This window comes from Pelodiscus sinensis, chromosome 5 (genome assembly GCF_052426305.1).
Source record: "Pelodiscus sinensis isolate ZL-2025 chromosome 5, ASM5242630v1, whole genome shotgun sequence".
In the NCBI taxonomy this organism is placed as follows: Eukaryota; Metazoa; Chordata; order Testudines; family Trionychidae; genus Pelodiscus; species Pelodiscus sinensis.
This window is the reverse complement of record NC_143056.1, coordinates 92,736,923-92,757,586: the sequence shown is the minus strand read 5'-3', so window position 1 is coordinate 92,757,586 and position 20,664 is coordinate 92,736,923. Positions and strand designations below refer to the sequence as shown.

Genomic DNA, 20,664 nt, shown 5'->3' with positions numbered 1-20,664 from the left:
AGTCTCAGCAGACAGAGTAAGGAGCTGAAAAGAATTTGGCCTATGCACCTGTTCTCACCCTTAGGGTTTTTTCTTCCGGGTCAGAGGTGACCTAGAATAGTATGGTAAATCTTGTTCTGTAGCTACCAATGCACTGCGTTTTGTGGATTAATAGAAGATTTCAACATCTAAGGCTGCAAAAAGCAAAACCATTCACAAGATTTGCATTCAATTATTAAAAAACAAAACCACCACAACAAAAAACCCTACACTCACACCAAGATTTAAGAAGGGCATTTGGCAAATGAAGTATTTTCAGAAGCCAAATAGAGACTGCGTTCACACTACTTTCACCCAATTTATTCCTGGTGCAAGGGCCTAGCATACATTTCTCTACACCACTTAGCATGGTTTCTCTATACCACCTAGCAAAAAGCTGCATGGGTATGCTGAACAGCAGTATGGGATAACTCTGCACCTGCTACATGCTCTGGAACTGGTATCTCTGCTGGCCTAGATTGAGAGTCCAAGGTCATTAAGGACCATTGGGATCATCTAGTCTGACCTTTTAACACAGGCCACAGAGTTTCTGCAAAATGGTTGATAGCATGTATCTTTTAGAAACAAACCCATACATCCTTGATTTAAAATTTCCAGTGATAGAGAATTCACCACCACCCTTATTAAATTGTTCCAGTGGTATATTACCCTCACTATTAAAAACACATTGCTTATTTCCAGTTTAAGTTTCTCTAGTTTCAACTTCCAGCCATTGGATCATGTAATAAATTTCTCCACTAGACTGAAGAGCTATTATTTCATATATATTACCCTCGTAGACACTTAGGGTATGTCTACACATGCACCCCTAGTTCGAACTAGGAATGCATATGTAGGTGACCGAAATTGCTAATGAAGCGGGGATTTAAATATCCCGTGCTTCATTAGCATGATCTTGCCAGCACGTTACTCTGCTCACCAGCTATTTTGAAAGTGAAAGTGCACGCTGGGACACGTTAGTTTGAACCAAACCCCTTGGTTTGAATTAACTTTACTCCTCAAAAAACAAGGGATTTGGTTTGAACTAACACGTCCAGGCACACACTTTCACTTTCCGAACAGCTGTTGAGCGGAGTAATGCACCAGCAAAATCATGCTAATGAAGTGCAGGATATTTAAATCCCTGCATCATTAGAAATTTCAGACGCCTACATTTGCATTTCTAGTTCGAACTAGGGTGCAAGTGTAGACATACCCTTATAGACCATAATCAAGTCATCCCTCCACCTTCTCTTTGATAATCTAAGGAGTTCAGTCTATTTGAGTATATAGGTATGTCTACACTGCATTCCTCTTTCGAGAGAGGAATGCAAATGCAGACAAACAAAATTGCAAATGAAGAGTGGATTTGAATTTCCTGTGCTTCATTTGCATAATTTCATCCGGTCGCTATTTCAAAATACCCTATTTCGAAAAAAGAAACTCTGTAGGTCTAGAATACAGGGGGTTTTTTCGTAAAAAGTGGCCTTTTTTCAAAAAAAAAATTCCCCTGCATCTAGATTGCCGCTGCATTCTTTGGAAATTAAATCGAAAGAACGTGGTGGTTTTTTTGACCACAGTAAGCCTCATTTTATGAGGAAGAATGCCTTTTTTCGAAAGTGCCCTTTCGAAAAAAGGCATTCTTGAATGCAAACAGGACTTTTCGAAAGAGAGCATCCAGCCTGCCTGGGTGCTCCCTTTCAAAATAGCGGCTCGCTTTTTCGAAAGAAGTGATTGCCGTCTAGATGCTCTCTTTCAAAAGAGGCTTTTTTGAAAGAGTCTTTTGAAAAAGCCTCTTTCGAAAGAGGCTTGTAGTCTGGATGTACCCTCTGTGTAGACGCAGTTATTTCGAAAGAAAACCCTTCTTTTAAAATAACCCTTACTCCTTATAAAATGAGGTTTAAGGGTTATTTCGAAAGAAGGGATTTCTTTCAAAATAACCGCTTCTACACCGCATTTATTTTTTCAAAATAGGGTATTTCGAAATAGTGGCCGGACGCGATTATGCAAATGAAGCACAGGAAATTCAAATCCATGCTTCACTTGCAATTTCGTTTGTCTGCATTTGCATTCCTCTCTTGAAAGAGGAATATTGTGTAGACATACCCTATCTCTACAAGTTATGTTTTCTAACTTTTTAGTCATTCTTGTGCCTCTTCCCAGCGGTATCTCCAAGTTGTCAATATGCTTCTTAGACTGTGGGTACCAGAACTGGACTTAATATTCCAGCAGTGATCATACCTGTGCTCAATGCAGAGGTAAAATAACCTCACTACTCTTACTTGAGATTCCCATTTATGCATCTAAGGATTACATTAACTCTTTTGGCTACAGCATCACAGTGAGAGCTCATGTTCAGATGTTTAGCCACCATGTCCCCCGACTTTTATAGAGTCACTGCATCCCAGAATAGAGTCTGCATACTGTAGATATTGCCTGCATTTTGTGGTTCCTAGATTTATGTAGTTACATTTAGTCACATTAACACACACATTGTTTGCTTGCACCCAGTTTATCGAGTAATCCAGATTGCGCTATTCTCTCCATAATATACCACTCTTCCAATTTTGAGGTTATTTGCCAACTGTATCAATGATAATTTTGTGTTTTCTTCCAGTCATTGATAACAAAATGTTAATAGCACAGGATCAAGAACTGACCCCTGTGAGATTCCATTAGAAACACTCTCACTCAAGGATTCCTCATTTACAATCAATCACATTTAGCTAGCTTTTAATACTTTTAATGTCTGTCACTGTAATTTGAATATTGTTCTAGGTTTTAATTAAAATGTTGTGCAAAGTACCATGTCAAACATCTTACAAAAGTCTAAGTATACTATATCAATGAAACATTTAATCTCATCAAGAAGAGATATCAAGTAAGTTTGACAATCACTTTTGCATAAAACCATGTTGATTGGCATTAATATAACCAGCACCCCCTTCACTCTTTTTTAGAATTCCATATCAATCACTCCATTATCGTGCTCAGGATCAAAGTCTGTCTGACAGACCTAAAATTACCCAGGTCATTGAGTTTCATCTTTTAAAAAACATTAGCTTTCTTCCCATCTTCTGGAATTTCCTAGGTGTTCCGAGCCTTATTGAAAAGCAACATTAATGGTCCAGTGAGCAACTCTGTCAGCTCTTTTAAAACTCATGGATTCAGGTTATCTGGACCTGCTGATTTAATATGTCCAACTTCAGTAGCTTCTCTTTAACATCCTCCTGAACCACCGGCAGTATCTAAAGAATGTTATCATATGATAGGACAACATCATCTGCTTCTCAAAATACAAAACAGAAGAATGTATGGAATGTGTCTGCCTTTTCTGCATCATTGATAATCCCCACCATTTCTATTTAGTAATGGAGCAATACTATTGTTAGGATTCTTTCTGTACCTAATACACTTAAACTGGTCCTTTCCATCCATGATTCAGCCTATGTGAGACCAATGCAGAAAGTCAATTTGCAAGTGAGCTGGGTTTATCTAGGACTATTGAAGGAATTGCTGATCTGTTATGCTGATCTAGTGGCTCCCATATTCGGCGCAATTGGTGTTGAAGGGTTGTGTGACAACCTTGCATCTTGGTGCTGGATTAAGGGGGTGAACTTCATTCCACATGCAAAGAACTCAAATACTCAGTTTTTATGCTAGTGGATCAAATTTCCTCCTGTGTACACTGAACATTGGCAGACCTTGATAACTGCAGAAGAAGCAAACTATATTATAAAAGCAAAAAGTTCATGTGATGCACAACTCTGCAGTCACTGGTAACAGCAGCAGAAAACATCTTGGAAGCGAGCAGCCAGTGCTTTCACCAAGGGGACTGCAGTCTACACAGAAGCAGTATACACTGCCTTTGTCTGCAGTTGCAGCTGATGTCCCTCTCAATCTCCTGCTGACTTGGAGAGAAGGTAATGGTCTTGGATAGTAGCCATTTTGGAAAAGGAGAAGAACTGGGGATCAAAAGCCAAAGCAGAGCTCATAAGTATCTGGCATGAATCTCTGCTGGATCTCCCTGCTAGATCTAATCATGTCAAGACGGGGATGGAAAAAGAACAAAATTCTGGCCCTTCAAAAGAATTTCAGAATGGTGTTTGGAGCATTGGTCGACTCATTTTGTAATAAGCATATGCATATAACTATGTATTTGGGGGTTAGCAAAAAAGGATGTTAAAATAGAGATTTTAATAAATCAAATTTTCATCATTAGCTCATACATAAATTGCTCATACAAAGTGTGTTCATGCATTTGTGTAAGCAAACACGAACCTGCATGACAAAGGGATCTCTTGCTTGTAATTATTGCTTCCAGGAGAACAAATACAGATTTTGCATGCACAATGAAGAGAGCCCTCCCAAATTAAGCACCATGAAAAATGTGTCAGACCATGAAATCTTGTCTCACCTTGTGAAACTTGGTCTCTTGTGTGCTTCTACTTTACACATTTCATGGGAGCAGATCAGCATTTTTCAAATTGAAGGTCCTGATCCAAAAGAGAGTTACAGGGGGATCTCAAGGTTATTTTAAGGGGCTTGTGGTATTGCCACCCTTACTTCTGCCCTGCCTTCAGAACTGGATGACTGGAGAGTAGCTGAGCACCCAGCTCCTATGGCCGTGCCATCATGCAGCAACACAGAACTAAGAGAGGCAATACCATACCATGCCATCTTTATTTCTGCGCTGCCGCCTTCAGGGCTCAGCAGTTGGAGTGTGGGCCCAGCTCTGCAGCCAGAATCACAGAAGTAAGGATGACATGCTATGCAATGAGTTTGAGCATAAAATATTAAGATGCAATTAAAACACCTGCATTTGAAATGTTGATCTTAAGGTTATAAAAAAAATTACAAGTCTTTCGGTCAGTGCTTGCGATCCTGCAGACTCAGAATATGTACAAGATTAGTCTATAGACTAAATATTGCATTTGAAATAAATATTTGTTTTATTTCTACTATATACATTGATTAACATCTTCCTTAGAGCCAGAGAGGAAAATTACAATTCTTGTAATTCTTTTTCTTAATGTCAGGAAATTCTTCCTAGTAGCAAGATCTGCTACAGTAGAATAGTCTCCCAGGAGAAGTAGAAGCAGCACCATCATTTGAGACATTTAAAACTGGACTGAATATAGTACTAAATAAAATATAGATAAACTAGCTAGAGTTACCCGGTGTTGCTCGGGAAAGTTGATATAACTGAGGTGAGGAGCCTGAGGGGAGGGAGGGGGAAGGGAGCTGTGCGCCTGCCACCGGCACCCAAGCCCACCCTCCACTTCCTTGAACCTCCCCTGGCCTTAGTGAGTGACTGTCCCTGCTGCTTCCTCCGGGAAGCCACTTCTCCCCGCACTGCCAAGCTCCATGCAGCACTGGGGAGAGGCATCAGTCTGTCATCTCTTCCCTCCCACAATATCTTAAAACCTCCTCCTGGAGGAAAAGTTATCCCATGCAAAGTTTGGTTGCAGTAGCTCTTACAGTGTCCAAGTTATTAGCACACAAGCATTCTCCTTTATATATTATAGATAAAGACAACAAATATTGTCCATTGAACAGAATGGACAATATATGATCTAATCAGTCTTTGTCGTCTCTGACTTCTAAGATTCTCTGAGTACTGCATTGATTGCTCTCATTGTACCCTTTAACTCTTACCAAACAGCGACAGTACTTATCCAATTCTGACTTTGCTGCCATATTATTCTTACTGAACATTTAAAGAACTTTCTCTTCTATAATAATTTAGATGTCACTCTTACCTACATTATTTAAAATACACATATCTGTCATTTTAATTAGAGAGACAAGGTGGGCAAATTAGTATAATGTATGGGACCTCACTAACCTTGTCTCCTGTTATCCTGGGACCAACATGGTTACAACATTAATTTTAATTGTCTTTTCTAACTGCAACAGTGAGATTAAACCATATTGTCACAGATGAAGAAAGCAAGTTGATATTTTTGTAAGAAATACATTTTTCTACTTACTAGAAAATCCTTATAAACTACCCACAACTAAATTAGCCCAGGGTTCCTGGTGCTCTTCCAGATTAGCTTAGAGTATACTGTACATGTTTAAAAGAGCGGGGGAATAGAGGGGAACCACCATCTGAAACTCATTAATCAATTAGAATTTTTAAGGGCTTACATCAAAATGTGATCTAGACTGATAAAGTAAACTCTGATTCGCTAGAAGGTTTTGTCCCTTGTGTTACGAACATACAGGATACAAATGTACACTGTACTAAAATGTGTATCTGGAACCTGGCACAGACCTGTATATTGATATTTTGAACTTATAAGACCCTTGGTTTGAAGCCAGCACCAAATGAACTTTAAAAAAAAGCAAAGTTACTGAAAGTCTAGGCATTTTCAAGACTGTTTTTACCAGAGACAGTGTTGCTGTCTTGTTAAATGTCTGCTTCACCATAAGGAAAACAGGAATGTCATTTGTCTCTCTCACACATGTAATAACAAAGCTTTAGTAATGTTCAATATTAACTTGGCCATAAAATGATAAGCTCTAGATGACCCTGATTCATAAAGCAGGCAAAAATCCTGATTGTTGACTTGCAGGACTGTTGGATCTAGCCCTTGCTTCTCATTTTTCTACTTGCCTGCTCAAACTGATCTTTACAAAAATCTATATAGAACAGCCAAATTTAAATCTTGGTGTCTATTAGCTAAAGAAATGACAATATGTATTACAGATTCCAGATTTTAATAGGCGTTTGTCTGATGAGTTTATTTTTTAAAATGCCTGCAGATTTGTGCAGAACAATGTAGGCTTCATGTGAATAATCACCAGCTCCTGTGATTTTTGCATGTAATTGGTGTAACCTTCCATCCTTAAATGTTGCTAGGCCTGCTCTTGCTTCCACTGAAATCAATGGCCAAACCTAAATGACTAATATGGGAGCCCCTAATGTTAAGCCTGTTTTCTTTTCTGGTCAAATTATGAGAAGACAGGTGATTTTTTTTTTTAAAAAAAAGCCCCTAAGCGATTCAGGGGCTTGGGTCCCACTGAAAGTCAGTAAGAGCTGGGTGTCTGGAAGCAATGCTCGTTCCCCACTGCCTCACCTCCTTCATCACTGTTTGGCTGCGGTTCCAACCTGGGACCCACAGTGTAATTCTCATCAGATGGCCTATTGTGCCATATGAAATGAATTTAGGAATGTCAGATAATTTCCTATTAAATCACCATCCACATCACAAACCCATTACACTTGGCACAGCCTCGGCCCGGCAGCGAAGAAACGATCCAAGCTTGACTGGGCTGTGCAGACTGAAAGAAAAGCCCCCCCCCGCACACTCTTTCAAAGAAATGTCAGGCGTGCTCGGGAGGGAGGCTGCAACGCGTCTGCCCCAGACCCCGGCGAAGGACGCGCTCGGCCCCTCTGCACGCGGAGGCAGAGCAAGCCATGCTGCGGCGCTAGAGGATCGCCCCGCTGGAAGGGGAGCGCGCCCTTCCAACGAGCGCGGTAAAACCCACGCCAAGCGGGAGCGCCCCCAGAAGAGGCAAGGCCGGCCCGAAAGCAGGCAAAGGGCTCGGGTTAGGGTTAGGGTTTGGGGGGGGGGGGGGGGGTGAAGAGCAGGATTAGCCTAATTCCAGGGGCACGGCTCGGCGGGGGAGGGGTGGCCCTTTCGCTTTCCAGCCGCCCGCCACACCCCTGCTCCTGCGCGGGGTGCTGTTTCCAAATGGGCCATGCGGGCCCAGCCTACCTGTCCCTTGTCTTGCAACCCGAGGGAAGGGGGTAGGGGCAGGCCGAAAAGAAGGGTCCCGACTGGGTCAGACTGTCAGTCAAGCACGAAGAGCCCCTTCCTGGGAGCGCATGTTGGGGCACGCCACTCCCCCCCCAGCCCGACCCCACGCAAGGGCGCAGCTCCCCTCGGAGGAGTTAGCGTGGCGTTGCCCACGGCTGGGCCCGTGTTTTGCTCACTACACCGGCTTTGCCGTGTGTGCAGCCCAGCTTCCCGGCTCCCTGAGGCGCACACGCTGCAAACGCCATTCACGAGCCTTCGTGCTATTCGCGCGGGGAGGCTGCACCCTACCAAGCTCCTGAGCTGGAAATAAGCATCTTTCCCAAATCATGAACATTGCACCCCTCCCCACCCGACACTTTGCCGCCGTGACACCTGCAAACTCCAGATCGTCAAAGGCGAGGAGGGTGGGGGCCGCTCCCCCAGCGTGTAGCACGAGCAAGGTTTTTACCTGGGCAGGAGCGCTTTGCAAACTTCCTAGCCCCGCTCTCCTCCTCCCTCGCCCTCCCTCTGCTGCGGCGCTTCCCCTGCCGTGTCCATTCATCTTCTGCCTTGCCAACTCGCTGGGAGGGTGAGATCTCTCGCAAGTTCGAGCTGAGAGGGAGAAAACCAAAGGTACCTCCGCTCTAAGGTGACAGACTGAAGGGAAAAACCTTATTCCCTGCTTAAATCCTCCCCCCCCCCTTTTCTGTCCGCATTCAAACGCAGCCCTGCACCTCACAATTTCAAGATACCCGGGCTCTGGCTTCTGTAAATCCAGCCAGATGCCTGCCCTGCGCTCGCTACAGTAGCCGTTCGCAGCGCTCTCCCCCCTCGTTAGCCATTTGTGAGTGCAGCGTGCCTCACCCCGCACTCCCTAAGCTCGGGAGAAAGCTCACTCACTTTCTTCGTGCAGTGCCACAGAGCCTTCTGCTTCCTGCAGCCAGTCCGGTTCTCCCCGCCTGAGCTCACCAGCAGCAGCACTGCCACTCTTCATACTTCTGCTCGCTCCGCTTGGTGCTCTCTTTGGAAACCCTCTCCCGCCCCCCCTCCAGAAACAGATTTCCTACATTTCATCAGTCCACATGGACTGAACGGAAGTTAAATGCTTACTTTTTCTGGGGGACGGCAAGCGCAATTGACACTGAATTACCCTTGAAACTCTGCGAGATTGTATTACAACCCTTTGGCAGGGAACTTGAGGCTTGGGTCCAAAGTTCCTTTTATTATTATTATTCGCCTTCCAAAACTGATTCTGGGGGGAAAAATCCCATATTTTAAGTTTAAACTTTTTTTTTTCCTAAACATTGCTGGTTAGGATTTTTTTTTAGCACATACTAGCACCATTTTATAATATAACCCATTTGATTTTGTAGCCCAAAATTGCAGCTCTATTTCTTGTAGGCAATTTATCTTTGATAATGAGTTGTAATTGTCCTTTTCCCAACACCATGCTTCTTTTATAATGTATTTTATGAAATGTAAATAGATACAGTAATAACTCAATGTAATACTTTTAAAAGATCTACTAATTGGTGGGGTGTTTTGTTTGGAAAGCTGTTTAAATACCTCCCCTTTATTACACTTGGTGTATTTCAATGTTATGGTAAATGAAGGAGATAATGTTCCCCAACTGTTGTTTATTAGTCCATTTTTTTCTATGTGCAGAGAAGCCCTTTCATGAATTCAATAGAGGGAAACAGATGTTCAAACTTCTGCTGCTTCTTGTGAATGGATGTAGATTATTGTCTTGTTGAGTTTCCTAATGGCATCATGTTATCGCTTTCCATAAGAAACCCCCAGATGAACAGCACACAATTATTTTTCTTTCATAGTGCTACTTAATAGCTCTGCCCAATGCACATTATGAACCACTATACTGAAATGGACTTGACTGTCTTAACCAGTCAGAGGGAAGAGATGCATTTCATACTGACCCTTATTTGTCAGTGATGCAATTGTTTTTGCATTCTGATCAGCTGAGAAATCTGATTTGCATAATTAATGCGTGGTTATTTCTCAATATCACATGTAAGCAATTTACTCTACTCTGCTTATTAACCAACCAGCTAATTAGTACATGGAGGCTTCCTGTAAATTAATGTATCCCGACTGGCTGCTCCAAACCTCTTTGCTTTGATTGGTGATTACAAGTTCAGCTGGTTTTTATTTTTTTTCAATGAAATCACTGAGACTCCATGGAGAAGTACACAACTATGATGACCTTTATCCATAATATAAGTATCTGCACATCACTTGGCTCAGCATTTATGGTATAAAACTTGGGATGCTGAGGGAGTGAGAAGTCTTCTCTTTGGTTAGCCCAAAGTTCTGGTTAGGAAGATGAAAGGGATAGCTCTAAGACTGTGCATAGCCCTCTGAACTCCACTGGGTTAAGGTCAGGAAAAGAGTTTGCAGACTAACAGAACAAATACTTCATTAAAGTAAAAATCTGAAGACAAGTAAGGGGAAGCTGTAGACTTATGTGACTTTGAAAACAACCTTATAAAGGATAATGAGTGATATTTATATTCTATATCAATTCAGTCTTAAAAACAATCTTGAGCAGAGAAAGAACTTTCCAGTACCGCTATATTGCTAAATTACTTGCTATCATCTAATAGAAAACATTCAGTTTAGAAATCTCTAGTTAATTCTTCTGTAGTTCCATGCCTACATTATCCTGAAAGCACATGGCTTCCCATTATGTTCAGGAGAAATCCTACACTGCACTCAGATTCTAACCCTGCTCCAGATTTTGAACAATTAAAAAGTCAAATGTGCATGTGTGTAATGACTATAGGAAGGTTCCAAAAGGTCATGCAAAGGCTTCTTAGCCATAATGATATGTGGACACCTCCTTCATATGAAGAGCTTTACCAAACATTCCAAGATCTGCAACTGGTAGCAGTGGTGCTGAAACAAACACCAAAAACCTGGTTTCTGTGATCAGCACCCCCATTATAAAAATTGTTCCAGCACCCTGACTGATAGTAAAGGATAATTTGTTCTCCTTACTATGTTTAATCTTTTTATACTTTGATTGTTTTATTTGCTATGATTATTCAACATCACTTGGTAAAAAAAAAATCAAATTTCAGAAGGGGAATATGCAATATACCGTGCAAGTTAAAATCCACAACACCGGTACAATTTAGATTAAACCCTGTACAAAAAAGACTGGTTCAAACAGATTACCAAGCATGGATTTGAAATCAACACTATACATATGCTTTGGAACCATCAATAGTGAAACCACAGTTAGAAGTATATTGAGATTGGCACTTAAAGGTCGGGGCTAATGACTGTTTCCTACTTTAATAAGTGAATTTTGCTTCAGAATTGAACACAGTAACTCAAAGAATCACTGACTTTTCAGTTTGTTAACTTTTGCAGAGGAAACACAAAAATATTTTTGAAATTTTGTCCTGTTTTCTTCATATTTCCTTTGGTCCTTCTGTTGAACAGCAATAGTCCCACAAATCATTCAGCTTTATGAACTCATTCTGGTAACATCCAGACACAGACCATCACCAAAGGAACCTGGGGGATGAGTGGACAACAGGGAGAGGAGCAGGCATGGGAAGAAAGGGAGAGCAAGCATAGTGAACAGAGCTTGAAGAGGCTTGAGGAGAAAAGAGGTTTGTGAGGAGATGCTACCGGAAGTTTTAGTCAATGCACACTAAGCTTCAATTATTTATATACTTTGTCAAAATTACTGCCACATTTAGAATATCATGTATCATACCTGGCCATTCTCGTAAGTTTAAGACTAGAAAGGGTGACATTACCTCTGAGTATGGCATTTGTGACTCCAGTTTTGATGTCCATATTTTGAAGAGGACATTGAAAAATTGGAAAAGATTCAGAGAAGAGTTATAAAAATGATTTTTTTGTATAGAAAATGTGCCTGATATGTCTCTAAAGTAGTTCCTGTTATTAAACTTAGCAAAAAAGATTTAAAAATTACTTGATCATGGTTTTTATCTACACAGGGAAAAGATATCTATGTAACCTGAGGTTTTAAGGTTATGGCTGGAAGTCGGAGTCAGCAAAGTACAAACTGGAAATAAGATACAAATTTGAAATGGGGGACAATTACTTAGTTACTCAGGCAAGTGATAAGTTTTCCATCACTTGGAATCTTTAAATCAAAACTAGATTTTTCCTCTAAAATAAAAGCTTTATCTCAGAGATTATTTATGTTGATGCAGGGATTGTTAGGTGAAATTGTATGGCCTGTATCAGCAGTTCCCGCCAGCCTGTGGCAGCTGCCGGAGCTGAAGTTAGCTGTTCACAGCAGCTCTGGGGGTCGGAGCACACCCTCACCTCATGAACTGCCACACAGCAACCAGCTTCAAGTCTAGCAGCCCTTACGTGGTGGGCGGCTGCCACAGCTCAAGCCAGCTGTTCGCGGTGGTTCTCAGGGCCAGGGCTGTGGTACATATGGTGGACTGGTAACAATTTATTTCCATGTATATCAGTTATGCAAACAAAATGTAACCAGTCCACCAAAAGTTTGTGAATGGGTTTGCCAGTCTGCGGTATACAAAAGGTTGGGAATCACTGGCCTGTATTATGCAAAAAGTTCCATCTGGTCATATGGGAATTCAGCATCCATGCTATGGTGCCAGATGCCTCAGTTTTTATATCTTCATTAGATAGATTAGATGAATGAACAAATCTAGGGTAATATGTGTCATCTCCGTGTTTGGAAGCTTGAAGAAGAGAAATAAATGTTTTGAAAATGGGCAAACTTTCAAAAGAAGTCGGTTACACATTGAAAGTAACAACTGGATTCATTATTTTAACTGTCATCAAAATTGGGCATGCCAAAAGTTAACACTGTCTTTATACAATCATGGCACATGTTGATTTCATAAGCATTTATCAATAATGCACTAAAATGTACATTTTATGAATAACATCTACAAACAATTTTGACATTATGAGAAAATATGATTTACCTCTTATTGTGTAAACTTATTTTACCAGAAACATTTCCATAAGTACATCATTTATAATAACTGCTTCAAAAACTTTCACAAAGTTTTACTGCCATCTGTCACAATTGTAACGTCATTTCTATAGGACACAGTCTGAGCAAAAATACCAAATGACATTGTGTGGATAACTGCAAATCTAAATAATAGTAAATTGGTTCTTCTTTATCCTAAACTTGATGTATTAATTAAGGCATCACTACTCAAGGTGATGTTCTTATGTAACCTCCCCTATCACAAGAGATCTGCTGATCTGTATCTGGCTAAATGTACAATGTTCTGTCTAGGATGGTGAAAAATGGATGCTTGCCACTGCAATCTATGACATTAGTACTTCTAGAATAGTCTGAAAATAATCTATGGTACCATAGCTCTTACAATCATTCAACAATAAGAAAAACCTTATCTGCACAGATTAGTTCTCTGAAAACTTCCACACAGTGTGCAGCGGCGGTCAAAAAGGCAAATATGATGCTAGGAATTATTAAGAAAGGGATAGAAAAGAAGACCCAGAATATCTTACTGCCCCTGTATAAAACTATGGTACGCCCACATCTTGAATACTGTGTACAGATGTGGTCTCCTCACCTCAAAAAAGATATTTTGGCCTTGGAAAGGGTTCAGAAAAGGGCAACTAAATGATTAGGGGTTTGGAACAGGTCCCATATGAGGAGAGGTTAAAGCGACTGGGACTTTTCAGTTTAGAAAAGAGGAGACTAAGAGGGGATATGATAGAGGTATATAAAATCATGAGTGGTGTGGAGAGGGCCGATAAAGAAAAGTTATTTATTAGTTCCCATAATAGGAGAACTAGAGGACACCAAATGAAATTAATGGGTAGCAGGTTTAAAACTAATAAAAGAAAGTTCTTCTTCACACAGCGTGTAGTCAACCTGTGGAACTTCTTACTAGAGGAGGCTGTGAAGGCTAGGACTATAACAGAGTTTAAAGAGAAGCTAGATAATTTCATGGAGGTTAGGTCCATAAAAGGCTATAAGCCAGGGGATAAAATGGTGTCCTTGGCCTCTGTTTGTCAGAGGCTGGAGAGGGATGGCAGGAGACAAATCGCTTGATCATTGTCTTCGGTCCACCCTCTCTGGGACACCTGGTGCTGGCCACTGTCGGCAGACAGGATACTGGGCTAGATGGACCTTTGGTCTGACCCAGTACCGCTGTTCTTATGTTCTTATGTTATGTTCTTATTACTACTGTTGTTTTTTCTATGCTCACTAGTTTGCTCTGTGCTTCACAAAACATAAGCTACGTCTATACTACAAGCTTCTTTCAGAGTAAGCTTTTCCAGAAGATTTCTTCCGGAAAAGCTTATTTCGAAAAAGAGTGTCCAGACACAAAAAGTGCAATGAAATAGCACACTGATTGGATGCTATCTAGCATTTAAGGCCACCCAGAAACAGTTCAGGCAGGGCATTAGGTCAGTAGTTGCTTGCAGGTCCTGATGCCTAAATCCATCTGAGACGCATGCTTAAAGGGACCCCCCTGGACAGCCTTTTCTCAGATTCCTCTGCTTGCTTATCTACCGCTCCAAGGGACAGCAAAGCATTTGCAGTGTGCGCTCTGGTTGTCCAGTTTTGGTCACCACAGCACACTCCTTGACATGGAGCCTGAGCTGCCTCTGGGCACACAATGGCCCTACACTTCTATGGTGCAGTTTCTGCAGCACTTTGTGCAAGCTGCCTTTATGGTCCTGCTGGAGTTTGACACCATCGAGATCCTTTGCCTGTGTGCGGGAGCAAGGCCCTCGCAACCACACCCCATGATGGAGAGACGCTTTTGGGGGCTGGACACCTGGTGATGTGGCGGGATGACCAGCAGTGGCTCCACAACTTCCGAATGAGGAAGGCCACCTTCTTGGAGCTGTGTACCTGGCTCACCCCTGCCCTCCAAAGACAGGACACCCAGATGTGACCCGTCGAGCCCCTGGAGAAGCGGATCACCATTGCTAACTGGAAGCTCACCAATCCAGACAGTTACTGGTCTGTGGGAAACCAGTTCAGCATGGGAAAGTCCACCAGTGGGGCCCTCCTTCCTCATGGAGGTAAAGCACTGTCAGGCTGCAGACCGTGGAGCGGGAGTGGGGGGATACTGGAAAGGGGGACCCTAAGGAAAGGGGGGTTGAGGGTGTAGGCATGGCCGGGGGGGAAGCCTTGCCCCTGGGGGGGTCTGCAGTACCACCCTCACACAGCCCTGTGGGAGGGGACGGCCTCCTAGGGTGTTTGGGGGGGACCTCCCAAGGATTCAGGCACTCCCTCTGATTCTCTGTTTTGTGGGTATCTTTGTCTCCTTCAGCAGGTAGTGAGGACCATCAACTCCATCCTGCTGTGCAGGGTCATGCGACTGGGAGACCTGGATCCCATTGTGGCTGGATTTGCTCCCCTAGCCTTCCCCAACTGCAGGGGAGCCATAGATGGAACCCACATCCCTATCCAGGCCCCAGAACATTGAGCTGCCCAGTACATTAACCACAAGGGCTATTTTTCAATCGTTCTTCAGGCCCCGGTCAACCACCGCGGACAGTTTTCAGACATTTTTGTCGGGTGGTCAGGGAGGGTGCATGACTCCCGCCTTTTCAGAAATTCCAGCCTCTACCAGAAGCTGGAGGCTGGCAAATTCTTCCCCCGGTGCAACATCATGGTCGGGGACATTGAGATGCCACTGTGCATCGTGGGGGACGTGGCCTACCCCCTCATGCTGTGGCTTATGAAGCTATACACCAGCCACCAGGACCCGAGCAGGGACAGTTTCAATGCCTGCCGGGGCAGGGCCCACATCCAGGCCGAATGTGCCTTTGGACACTTGAAGGCATGGTTCAGGTGCCTCCTGACCTGCCTGGATGTCAGGGAGCACAATATCCCCCAGGTGATCTCGGCCTGTTGTGTTCACCACAACATTGTGGAAAGCAAGGGCTGAGGCCTTCCTTCCAGGATGGGGGGGCAGAGGCCGTCCGGGAGGGAAGGGCCTCCGAGCAGTCGCACACAGCTGCCATCCACCAGGCTCATCAAGTGGCGGAGGAGGCCCTGAGGGACAGTTTCTCTTAAGGACCCCAGTAACTCTCCCCAGGGCCTCCCCACTAGGGGCCTGTGCCTTGCCCCTCTACACCTTACCCACCACAACCCCTCACTTCCCTCCATCCCTGTACACTCAATAAATTCAACAGTTTGTGTTCAATCAAAATCTTTGTATTTTCTTTTTATAATAAAAGAAACTGGGGAAGAGGGGGTCTGAGAACCTGGATAAGGGGAGAGAGGAGGGAGACTCACAGCCGGGGCTGGGAGTGGCATGTGTTGCAGCTGGAAGTTCTGCCTCGGGTCCGGGAACCTCAGCGACCTCAGGATGGCGGGGGCCAGGGACAACAGTGGGATAGGCAGGAGGGGAGGCTGGAGCGAGATCAGGCATGGGGGGGGGAGGGACAGGAGCAGGGACAGGAGCCCGGTATGCCTTCATCTCCTGGATGGTGGCACACATGTTGCGGCCCCTGCACCAGCTCAGTCTACATTTGGGTCTGCCATTAGGAGTCATCCTGAACCTTCTGGGCCAGGGTCTGCTGCATGTCCCGGAGGACAACCACTTGCTCCCTTGTGACCTCATCCTGGACCCTCTGGTGCCTGTGGCTCCTCCGGAGTCAGGCGGCTGGCTCGCCTACTGCTAATTGCCCCTCAGCAATGGCTGCTCCGGCTGTGGAGAATAAAGAGGGAGAGGTGGTCAGTCATCCACGCAGACACTGTCCCTGAGGCCTTGCCCTCCTAGGTGAGCTGCGAGCAACAGTCCTCGGGGCACAGGAAAGTGATGTCCCAGGAGCAAGGCCATGTGTGACCTGGACAGCAGGCCCTGCCTTACAGGGGTCCCGAGGTGCCTAGAGGACCATATTTCCTCCACACACACCCTACCATCCCACAGACAAGCAGGAAAAGGAAGTGTCTGGCCACACTGGGATCATATGGATGGGAGAGGAGCTTGGAGCAGCGTAGGCTTCTATCAGGGCTGCACACACACCTGCACCTGGCAGCACTGTCCCCGGGAGCAGGTGGTGCCTCAAGGGGGCAGGCATGGCCGTATGCGGCTCTCCTCAGTCTGTGTGTAGGCGTGTGAGCGCCCTTGTCCCCGGACTGCTTCCAGCAGTGGCTGGTGATGGACCCCGGGGGTCAGATGTGTGTGGGGCCTCCCCAGAGCCTGTGAGCAGGAGCCTGGGGGTGCTCCAGGGCTGCCTCCACGTGTGTGGACTGCAGTGCAAGGGCCAGACCAAGAAGAACCCCAGCCCCCCGCACCCCAGCGCCTGCCTCCCCAGCCCTCTGTATGTGAAAAACGAAGATTACTCACCTGATGATCCATCCCCTTGGAGGATGCCTGGGAGTACCTGGGGTACTGGCTCCAGGCTGAGGGTGCAGGTGCTGGCTGTCTCTTCCTCCTCCTCCAGCTCAGCGTCCTCCTCCACCTTATCCTCTGGGGTGACCGAGTGTGTGATGACAGGCATCTCCAGCCGAGTCCACAATCGGGGTGGGGAAGAGGCTGCCCTGGCTCCCAGGATGAGGTGGAGTTCATTAAAGTAGGGGCAGGAGTGTTGTTCTGCCTGGGAGCAAGAGCTGCGCTCCCTGGACCTGGTGTAGCCTTTCTGCAGCTCCTTGACCTTGCTACACACTTGCTCAAGGCTCCTGGGGTTGTGGCCCCTCATGGCCAGGGCCTTGCTCATCCAGCCGTAGATGTCTGTATTGCGCCATCTGGGGCGGAGATCCTGGAGGGTCTCCTCTTCACCCAATACCTCCAGGAGGGCCAGGATCTCCACCCCAGACCATGATGACACATGCCTTTTGGTGCCCCTGGCAGGCTCCTGGGATCCCTGGGCATGCTCCCTGGGAAAGCCAGTCGGCTCTTAGGGGGCTCGAGGCTGGGCCATGGGCCATGCCAAGGAATGTGGCAGAGTGAGCAGCACAATGAGGTGCAGCTCCCAGTGCCAGCTTCCTGCCACAAGCCTTGGCCTGGGTGCATACGACTTTAAGAGCTGGCAGGAGACAGGAACTATAGAGTTGTGATGAATGTGGACAGCAGGGCACCTGTGATATTTCCTGGGGGCCTCTTTTTTCAACAGAACTCCCTCTTCCATGTCCACACACGCCTTTTTCCAAAAAAACTTTTTTGGAAAAGGCATTCTTCCTTGTAGAAAGAGGTTTAACACCTTTGGAAAAAACCCTTAGTTCTTTTGACTTTTTGTCAAAAGAACGCAATTGCAGTGCAGATGCAAGTATTGTTTTTCTGGAGTAACTCATGTTATGACACGGACAGTTCCTGCTTTTAAGATTTTATAATCTAAAGGTCAGATCTTTAATCTTTAAAATCTTTAATCTTGTTCACACCAGCAACTTACTCTATCAGCATCCTCAATAAACTCAATGGGGCTACTTATTACAGTGAAGTACAACTCAACATAACTAAAGGTGTCAGAATCTGCCCACTATGGACACAGAAAGCAACCAGAGAGGTAACAGGGGGACAAGAGTTCAACAGCAATGTTATAGAGTTGCTTAGAGGGTAATATGACTTTTTAGTCTGGTTGCTTACAAGGTAATATGATGTGTTTTTAAGGTGTGATTGATTTGTCTTTTTTATTTTATTATATTTTGAAAGTATTCATTTATTATAGAATATAATTTTTTTTATCCTGTATTGTAGGAGGGCAGGATAAAAGAGCACTCACCTGATGATCCGTCCCCTTGGAGGATGCCTGGGAGAGCACCCTTACATGGCCTCTGAGCACCCGTACATGGCCAGGGATTCCTTTGGAGGCACCCCGCTCCTCCTAGTTCCCTCTTCAGGCAGCACACCATACAATCTCTACAGTGTTTCACAGCACCTCCACCTAGGTCTAGTTTAGTAAGACTCAAAGGGTGTGTCTAGACTACTGAGTTTTGTCTGCAGACCAGGGAGACGCGGAGCAAAGTGGCGGAGGACCTGGGGCCGGACCCGTGGCTGCTTCCATATCAGCTTCCAGATCTGCAGACCAGGGAGATGCTGAGCAAAGCCGTGGAGGACCCGGCCGGACCCGCGGCGCTTCGAGCTGATCTGGAAGCGGCCGCGGGTCCGGCCCCGGGTCCTCCGCCGCTTTGCTCCCCGTCTCCCTGGTCTGCTGGCTCCCCCAGCAGACCAGGGAGACGGGGAGCAGGTTTTCTCACCCTGGAGGAGACGGGCGGCGGGACCAGGCATCCCGCCGCTCCAGTCCTCCGGGGCGAGAAAATCCCCGTTCGTAACTGCGGATCCGACATAAGTCGGATCCGCGTAACTCGAGGACTGCCTGTACAGTATGTACAATTAAAAGGGCTAAGAACACTTTATATACAGTATATAATGTATAAAGTATATATATAGAACCATCTTATAGTACCTCCTGATAATCCGGCACCACCTAGGTCCCATAGGTTTTGGATTATCGGAAGTCTACTGTACTGATTAAAGCCATCACATTACTAATTACTGTTATTATATTCATACTTAGCATAATATTATTTTGGTACATTGATTCAGATGTTATTATTTAATCTTAGAAATTGTTATTCTGATTAAATATATTTCAGCACCCTCTGTAGGATCTTTCTTTCTAGTGCCTCTTCATATATTCCCTGGCTGGTTCTTGTGACAATGCATCATTCTGATGTCCATATGTGGGGTTTGTTATGTTCAGCAGGTTTCTTGTTTGGTAAGAATGCACAACATCTTTGCCAAATGCTCACTTTTGGTTTTCTTCTAGTGAGTGGCTTGTCCTGTCTCTGTTTATACTACAGCCTGTGCCTTAGGCATGTTTTCCTAATTAGAGCTGGCTCAGGCTCTCTTGCTTTCCCAGGGCTTGTCATAGGCTGAATTACAAACAGTGGTAAGACTAGTTACCCAATAGACTTCATTAATGACACATGTTGCTGAAGCACATTCAGAGACTATGAAAAGCTCAAATTTCAGACCAACCTTAAAACCAGACACTCAAAACCAACAATAAGAAGAGAAAGCCAGAGATAATAAGCCAGAGTTTTACCCTTTCTGAATATTGTGGGCACATTTGAAAATAACACAGGGAAACCCTTTAATTTAGTATATTACTTATGTTTTTATTTGTCAAGTGTCAGAGAGTTTATTAAAATATTCAGATTAATAATTATCCTGCCAGTTTGAACAAAAACCCTGTGCATAATTTATTTCATACTGTGAATAGGTAAAAATCACTGAGACCCAAGAAAATTTGCTTTTTATTAATATTCAGACTAAGTATCTGCTTAAAGTGAATGAGTGTTAATAATTCTGTCATTACAAAAATAAGTGAACTGTCTTCAAATGCTCCTTCTATAGTAATTTCTGAGCTATCAGGAAATTTTGAGGATTTGAAAGGTAGTAGAATTGAGAGTACCTGTAGTAACAGCCCAGTGTTTCATAAAGAAGAAGCAAAGTCTAAGGTAATGTATACAAGAGTAAGCCCTGGTCTGTATAACTTATGTCAGTATAACTAATTAAGGTAATTATAGAGACTTAACTACCTGTGTACATAGTACAATGGCAATTGCGGGGCTTTTCTTCTCACCATAGCTAATGCCTCATGGGGAGGTGGAGTGCCTATGCCAACAACAGAATCTTTGTCTGTGTAGGTAATGTCTTCACTAAGAGCTACAATGCATTGATGCAGTTGGGCAACTGCAGACTGAGTGTAGGCAAGCCCTAAAGGAGATAATAACTTTTGAACTCTGTCTCCTAGATTTTGTGTGAAATTATGGGTTAACCTGTAATTTTGTTCCTTACTGAAGAGATGAAACAAAATGTATATAGCCAAATATATAATGGTCTGACTGGGCACGCCTGGTGATTCACCTTTCTTGCCTTATCATTCTGGCTGTATAGCTAAGTTTTAC

At 44.3% G+C, this 20,664-nt stretch overlaps 1 protein-coding gene and 1 long non-coding RNA gene across 6 annotated transcripts in view; one reads left to right on the top strand and one right to left on the bottom strand.

Annotated features, from left to right (window-relative positions):
* GAS2 (growth arrest specific 2) overlaps positions 1-20,664 on the bottom strand; it is a 164,455-nt gene that overhangs the window by 130,341 nt on the left and 13,450 nt on the right. Inside the window, exon 1 of one of the 5 annotated variants that reach the window (XM_006111496.5) lies at positions 8,631-8,891. The exons of 1 other annotated variant lie outside the window; for it this stretch is intronic. The gene's annotated coding sequence lies outside the window, so the exon portion shown is untranslated. Of the gene's footprint in view, positions 1-8,235; positions 8,258-8,630; positions 8,892-20,664 lie in introns of those variants that run through there. 3 more of the 5 variants (XM_075927752.2, XM_006111495.5, XM_075927753.2) reach the window with 3 other exon arrangements.
* On the top strand, positions 8,271-19,342 carry LOC142829178 (uncharacterized). Its single transcript, XR_012903566.2, has 3 exons — positions 8,271-8,399; positions 11,232-11,404; positions 18,449-19,342. It is a non-coding gene; the product is annotated as an uncharacterized LOC142829178 (long non-coding RNA).